This window comes from Pristiophorus japonicus, unplaced genomic scaffold (assembly GCF_044704955.1).
Source record: "Pristiophorus japonicus isolate sPriJap1 unplaced genomic scaffold, sPriJap1.hap1 HAP1_SCAFFOLD_523, whole genome shotgun sequence".
In the NCBI taxonomy this organism is placed as follows: domain Eukaryota; kingdom Metazoa; phylum Chordata; class Chondrichthyes; family Pristiophoridae; genus Pristiophorus; species Pristiophorus japonicus.
Window position 1 is genome coordinate 263,180 of NW_027254430.1, and position 7,831 is coordinate 271,010.

General features: G+C 51.9%; 2 non-coding genes across 2 annotated transcripts; both read left to right on the forward strand.

Moving 5' to 3' along the window:
- Positions 1 to 7,034: 7,034 nt before the first annotated feature.
- Positions 7,035 to 7,107, forward strand: trnai-aau (transfer RNA isoleucine (anticodon AAU)). The gene has a single exon. It is a non-coding gene; the product is annotated as a tRNA-Ile (tRNA).
- Positions 7,108 to 7,758: 651 nt separating this feature from the next.
- trnat-ugu (transfer RNA threonine (anticodon UGU)) lies at positions 7,759 to 7,831 on the forward strand. The gene has a single exon. It is a non-coding gene; the product is annotated as a tRNA-Thr (tRNA).

Here is a 7,831-nt window from a genome sequence, read left to right on the forward strand (position 1 = left end):
CCCGTCTCTCTCTCTCTCCCCTTCCCTCTCTCACTCCTTCCCCTCAATCTCTCCATCCCCTCCCAGCCCCTCCATCCCCTTTCCGCTGTCTCTCACTTCTTCCTACATTATACCCGACGTAAACTAGAGGGGATCTAAAACTCGGCTGCCCCCATATCCTAACTCGCACTGAGTCCCACTCACCCATCACCCCCTGTGCTCACTGCCCCCATATCCTAACTCGCACCGAGTCCCACTCACCCATCACCCCCTGTGTTCGCTGCCCCGTGTCCTAACTCACACCGAGTCCCGCTCACCCATCACCCCCTGTGCTCACTGACCCCGTGTCCTAACTCGCACCCAGTCCCACTCACCCATCACCCCCTGTGTTCGCTGCCCTCTGTCCTAACTCGCACCGAGTCCCACTCACCCATCACCCACTGTGCTCGCTGCCCCCTGTCCTAACTTGCACCGAGTCCCGCTCACCCATCACCCCATGTGCTCGCTGCCCCCTGTCCTAACTCGCACCGAGTTCCACTCACCCATCACCGCCTGTGCTCGCTGCCCTGTGTCCTAACTCACACCGAGTCCCGCTCACCCATTACCCTTTGTGCTCACTGCAACGTGTCCTAACTCACACCCAGTCCCACTCACCCATCACCCACTGTGCTCGCTGCCCCGTGTCCTAACTCACACCGAGTCCCACTCACCCATCACCCCCTGTGCTTACTGCCCCCGTGTCCTAACTTGCACCCAATCCCGCTCACCCATCACCCCCTGTGCTCACTGCCCCCGTGTCCTAACTCGCACCCAGTCCCGTTCACCCATCACCCTCTGTGCTCACTGCCCCTGTGTCCCAACTCACACCGAGTCCCACTCACCCATCACCCCCTGTGCTCACTGCCCTGTGTCCTAACTCACACCCAGTCCCACTCACCCATCACCCACTGTGCTCGCTGCCCCGTGTCCTAACTCACACCGACACCCGCTCACCCATCACCCGCTGTGCTCGCTGACCCGTGTCTTAACTCACACCCAGTCCCGCTCACCCATCACCCCCTGTGCTCACTGCCCCGTGTCCTAACTCGCACCCAGTTCCACTCACCCATCACCCCCTGTGCTCACTGCCCCCGTGTCCTAACTCACACCCAGTCCCACTCACCCATCACCCCCTGTGCTCGCCGACCAACATTGGCTCTCGATTAAGCAACACCTCGATTTCAAAATTCTCATCCTTGTTTACAAATCCCTCCTAGGCCCTCGCCCCTCCCTATCTCTGTAATCTCCTCCAGCCCCTACACCCCTCCTTATCTCTGTAACTTTCTCCAGCACTACACCCCTCCCTATCTCTGTAACCTCCTCCAGCCCCTACACCCTCCCTATCTCTGTACCCTCCTCCTGCCCCTACACCCTTCCCTATCTCTGTAACATCCTCCAGCCCCTACACCCCTCCCTATCTCTGTAACCTCCTCCAGCCCCTACACCCCTCCCTATCTCTGTAACCTCCTCCAGCCCCTACACCCCTCCCTATCTCTGTAACCTCCTCCAGCCCCGACACCCCTCCCTATCTCTGTAACCTCCTCAAGCCTCTACACCCCTCCCTATCTCTGTAACCTCCTCCAGCCCCTCGCCCCTCCCTATCTCTGTAACCTCCTCCAGCCCCTACACCCCTCCCTATCTCTGTAACCCCCTCCAGCCCCTCGCCCCTCCCTATCTCTGTAACCTCCTCCAGCCCCACAACCCCCCGAGATGTCTGCACTCCTCTAATTCTGCCCTCCTGACCATCCCTGATTATAATCGCTCCACCATCGGTGGCCGTGCCTTCTGTTGCCCGGGCCCCAAGCTCTGGAACTCCCTCCCTAAACCTCTCCGCCTCTCTACCTCTCTTTCCCCTCTCTCCCCTTCCCCTCTCTCTCACTCCTTCCCCCTCTCTCTCATTTCTTCCCCCTCTCTCCACTTCCACTTCCTCTCTCCCCTTCCCCCTCTCACTCCCCTTCCCCCCTGTCACTCCCCTTCCCCCCTGTCACTCCCCTTCCCCCCTCTCTCGCCCCTTCCTCACTCTCCCCCGTTCCCCTCTCTCTCCCCTTCGCCTCTCTCTCCCCTTCCCCTCTCTCTCCCCTTCCCCTCTCTCTCCCCTTCCCCACTCTCTCCCCTTCCCCTCTCTCTCCCCTTCCCCACTCTCTCCCCTTCCCCTCTCTCTCCCCTTCCCCTCTCTCTCCCCTTCCCCACTCTCTCCCCTTCCCCTCTCTCTCCCCTTCCCCACTCTCTCCCCTTCCCCTCTCTCTCCCCTTCCCCACTCTCTCCCCTTCCCCTCTCTCTCCCCTTCCCCACTCTCTCCCCTTCCCCTCTCTCTCCCCTTCCCCTCTCTCTCTCCTTCCCCTCTCTCTCCCCTTCCCCACTCTCTCCCCTTCCCCTCTCTCTCCCCTTCCCCACTCTCTCCCCTTCCCCACTCTCTCCCCTTCCCCACTCTCTCCCCTTCCCCTCTCTCTCCCCTTCCCCACTCTCTCCCCTTCCCCTCTCTCTCCCCTTCCCCTCTCTCTCCCCTTCCCCTCTCTCTCCCCTTCCCCTCTCTCCCATTCCCCACTCTCTCCCATTCCCCTCTCTCTCCCCTTCCCCACTTTCTCCCCTTCCCCTCTCTCCCCTTCCCCACTCTCTCCCCTTCCCCTCTCTCCCCATCCCCACTCTCTCCCCTCCCTCTCTCTCCCCTTCCCCCTCTCTCTCACTCCTTCCCCACTCTCTCTCTCCCCTTCCCCTCCCTCTCTCTCCCCTTCCCCCTCTCTCTCACTCCTTCCACTCTCTCTTTTCCCTTCCCCTCTCTTTCCTGCTCCTTCCCGTGTTTTTCCAAAAGCAGGTGGCTCTGTAGCTCAGGGGGTTAGAGAGCTGGTCTTGTAAACCAGCGGTTGTGAGTTCAAATCTCACTCGAACGTAATCAAAATTAGCTCAGTATTTAAATTCACTGTCAATTAACAAGGGCTGTAATTAGAGAAATATAAAAAATAGGTGCAGGAGCAGGCCCTTCTAACCTGCACCACCATTCAATGAGGTCATGACTGAACATGCAACTTCAGTACCCCATTCCTGCTTTCTCACCATACCCCTTGATGCCCCGAGTAATGAGGACTTCATCTAACTCCTTTTTGAATATATTCAGTGAACTTGCCTTAACAACTTTCTGTGGAAGAGAATTCCACAGGTTCACCACTCTCTGGGTGAAGAAGTTTCTCCTCATCTCGGTCCTAAATGGCTCACCCCTTATCCTTAGACTGTGAACCCTGGTTCTGGACTTCCCCAACATCGGGAACATTCTTCCTGCATCTAACCTGTCTAAACCATCAGAATTTTAAACGTTTCTATGAGATCCCCTCTCATTCTTCTGAACTCCAGTGAATACAAGCCCAGTTGATCCAGTCTTTCTTGATAGGTCAGTCCCGCCATCCTGGGAATCAGTCTGGTGAACCTTCGCTGCACTCCCTCAATAGCAAGAATGTCCTTCCTCAAGTTAGGAGACCAAAACTGTACACAATACTCCAGGTGTGGCCTCACCAAGACCCTGTACAACTGTAGCAACACCTCCCTGCCCCTGTACTCAAATCCCCTCGCTATGAAGGCCAACATGCCATTTTCTTTCTTAACCGCTTGCTGTACCTGCATGCCAACCTTCAATGACTGATGTACCATGACACCCAGGTCTCTTTGCACCTCCCCTTTTCCTAATCTGTCACCATTCAGATAATAGTTTGTTTCTCTGTTTTTACCACCAAAGTGGATAACCTCACATTTATCCACATTATACTTCATCTGCCATGCATTTGCCCACTCACCTAACCTATCCAAGTCGCTCTGCAGCCTCATAGCATCCTTCTCGCAGCTCACACTGCCACCCAACTTAGTGTCATCCGCAAATTTGGAGATATTACATTTAATCCCCTCGTCAAAATCATTAATGTACAAAGTAAACAGTGGGACCCCAGCACAGAACCTTGCGGTACCCCACTAGTCACTGCCTGCCATTCTGAAAAGTACCCATTTACTCCTACTCTTTGCTTCCTGTCTGACAACCAGTTCTCAATCCACGTCAGCACACTACCCCCAATCCCATGTGCTTTAACTTTGCACATGAATCTCTTGTGTAGGACCTTGTCGAAAGCCTTCTGAAAGTCCAAATATACCACATCAACTGGTTCTCCCTTGTCCACTCTACTGGAAACATCCTCAAAAAATTCCAGAAGATTTGTCAAGCATGATTTCCCTTTCACAAATCCATGCTGACTTGGACCTATCGTATCACCTCTTTCCAAATGCACTGCTACGACATCCTTCATAATTGATTCCATCATTTTACCCACTACCGATGTCAGGCTGACCGGTCTATAATTCCCTGTTTTCTCTCTCCCTCCTTTTTTAAAAAGTGGGGTTACACTGGCTACCCTCCACTCCATAGGAACTGATCCAGAGTCAATGGAATGTTGGAAAATGACTGTCAATGCATCCACTATTTCCAAGGCCACCTCCTGAAGTACTCTGGGATGCAGTCCATCAGGCCCTGGGGATTTATCGGCCTTCAATCCCATCAGTTTCCCCAACACAATTTCCCGACTAAAAAGGATTTCGCTCAGTTCCTCCTCCTTACTAGACCCTCCGACCCCTTTTATATCCGGAAGATTGTTTGTGTCCTCCTCAGTGAATACCGAACCAAAGTACTTGTTCAATTGGTCCGCCATTTCTTTGTTCCCCGTTATGACTTCCCCTGATTCTGACTGCAGGGGACCTACGTTTGTCTTTACTAACCTTTTTCTCTTTACATATCTATAGAAACTTTTGCAATCCGTCTTAATGTTCCCTGCAAGCTTCTTCTCGTACTCCATTTTCCCTGCCCTAATCAAACCCTTTGTCCTCCTCTGCTGAGTTCTAAATTTCTCCCAGTCCCCGGGTTCGCTGCTATTTCTGGCCAATTTGTATGCCACTTCCTTGGCTTTAATACTATCCCTGATTTCCCTTGATAGCCACGGTTGAGCCACCTTCCCTTTTTTATTATTACGCCAGACAGGAATGTACAATTGTTGTAGTTCATCCATGTGGTCTCTAAATGTCTGCCATTGCCCATCCACAGTCAACCCCCTAAGTATCATTCGCCAATCTATCCTAGCCAATTCACGCCTCATACCTTCAAAGTTACCCTTCTTTAAGTTCTGGACCATGGTCTCTGAATTAACTGTTTCATTCTCCATCCTAATGCAGAATTCCACCATATTATGGTCACTCTTCCCCAAGGGGCCTCGCACAATGAGATTGCTAATTAATCCTCTCTCATTACACAACACCCAGTCTAAGATGGCCTCCCCCCTAGTTGGTTCCTCGACATATTGGTCTAAAAAACCATCCCTTATGCACTCCAGGAAATCCTCCTCCACCGTATTGCTTCCAGTTTGGTTAACCCAATCTATGTGCATATTAAAGTCACCCATTATAACTGCTGCACCTTTATTGCACGCACCCCTAATTTCATGTTTGATGCCCTCTCCAACATCACTACTACTGTTTGGAGGTCTGTACACAACTCCCACTAACGTTTTTTGCCCTTTGATGTTCTGCAGCTCTACCCATATAGATTCCACATCATCCAAGCGAATGTCCTTCTGAACTATTGCCTTAATTTGCTCCTTAACCAGCAATGCTACCCCACCTCCTTTTCCTTTTATTCTATCTTTCCTGAATGTTGAATACCCCTGGATGTTGAGTTCCCAGCCCTGATCATCCTGGAGCCACGTCTCCGTAATCCCAATCACATCATATTTGTTAACATCTATTTGCACAGTTAATTCATCCACCTTATTGCGGATACTCCTTGCATTAAGACACAAAGCCTTCAGGCTTGTTTTTTTAACACCCTTGGTCCTTTTAGAATTTTGCTGTACAGTGGCCCTTTTTGTTCTTTGCCTTGGGTTTCTCTGCCCTCCACTTTTCCTCATCTCCTTTCTGTCTTTTGCTTTTGCCTCCTTTTTGATTCCCTCTGTCTCCCTGCATTGGTTCCCATCCCCCTGCCATATTAGTTTAACTCCTCCCCAACAGCACTAGCAAACACTCCCCCTAGGACATTGGTTCCGGTAATTATAAATATTAAACAGCTCTGAGACCGACCCTGGAATTACAGCTCCCCTCTCCTCTTCTCATCCTGGTTTACTCTCTCTCCCACATTAAAAATCTCTCTTTCCCTTCCCCATCATGACCCATTCTGCATCTTTTTTTCACTCATTCTTCTTTCTTATCCTCTCTCCTTCCCATCACTCCCTCCTTCCCCTCCCTGTTCTCACCACCCCTCTCTCTCCTTCCCCTCCCTCTCTTTCCCCTTCCCCTCTCTCTCTTTCCCTTTCCTCGCTCTCCCCTTCCCCTCTCACTCTCCCTCTTTCCCCTCTCTCTCCTCTCTCCCCTTCCCTCTCTACTTTCATTCTCTCCCCACTCCTTCCCCTTCTCTCCCCTTCCGCTCTCTCCCCTTCCCTCTCGACTTTCATTCTCACCCCACTCCTTCCCCTTCTCTCCCCTTCCCCTCTCTCCCTTTCCCCCTCGAGAGACACACAGAGAGAAAGTGAGAGTGTGTGAGAGAGACAGAGAAAGAGTGAGAAAGTGTTGTGTGTGCAATAACTCAACAGACAGATTACTGTAAACTCCGAACAGGTACACACCTGGCTCTACTTTATTAGGGCCCAAAGTGATTACATTACAAGATGGCTGGCCTTTTATACCTGGGCCGAACACGCGTGTGTACAGCCCAATGACCTCCGACAGTGGCCCCACCTGGTGGCTAGTAACCCCAAGCACACATACATGACAGAAAGAGAGAGACAGAGAGACAGAGAGATTGGGACAGTGTGTGACTGAGTTGCCTTGGGATGTTTTATGACGTGAAAGACCCGATATATCGATGTTGAGAAGCGAATATTGAAGAGACGGAGGCAGGAGTCTGGGGGATGAGACACAATCTGAGCGTTTCACTGACCCCTCCTCATTCTTCAAACACACAGCACTAACTGGGGAATGACCCACAGCCCAAGGCAGGTGGTTCCATAGCTCAGGGGTTAGAGCACTGGTCTAATAAACTAGGGCTCGTGGGTTCAAATCTCACTGGGGCCTTTTCTAAGTTAGTTCAGTATTTAAATACACCGTCAATTAACAAGGGGTTTAATTATAAATATTAACAACTCTGAGACTGACCCTCAAACAACAGCCCTCTGTCTTGCTGACACTCTCTCTGCTTTCCAGGTCACGATCTGCTCTGCATTTTTTTTTCCTGCAATCTCACTTTCTCCTTCTCTCTCTCCCCTTTCCCTCTCTCTCCCCTTCCGCTCCCTCCCCTCCCTCCTCTTTCTCCCTCCCCTCCCTCCTCTCTCTCCCTCTTTTGTCTTTCTTTTCAGATTCTCCCCTGCACCCTCTCTCTTCCCTTCCTTTCTCTCTCCCCTGCCTCCTCCCTCTCTCGACTTCCCATCTCTCTCCCCTCCCCCACTCGCTCTCCCCCAATCCGCTCTCTCCCATTCCCCTCTGGCTGACTCCTTCCCCCTCTCTCTCCCATTCCCTCTCCCACTCATTCCCCTCTCTCCCTCCTTTTACAACTTCCAAGCACTAATCTCTCTCACAGAGCAGACACAGACACGATGGGCTGAATGGCCCTCCTTGTGTGCTGTAAGATTCTGTGAATGTTCAGGGATGAATCACCAAGAATGATTATTCGGGCCCCACCTCCTTGTTAACAATAGTAAGATGTAAACAGGAGCTGATGTTACAGGTGGCTCCATAGCTCAGGTGTTAGAGCACTGGTCTTGTAAATCAGGGGTCGTGGGTTCAAATCTCACTGGGGCCT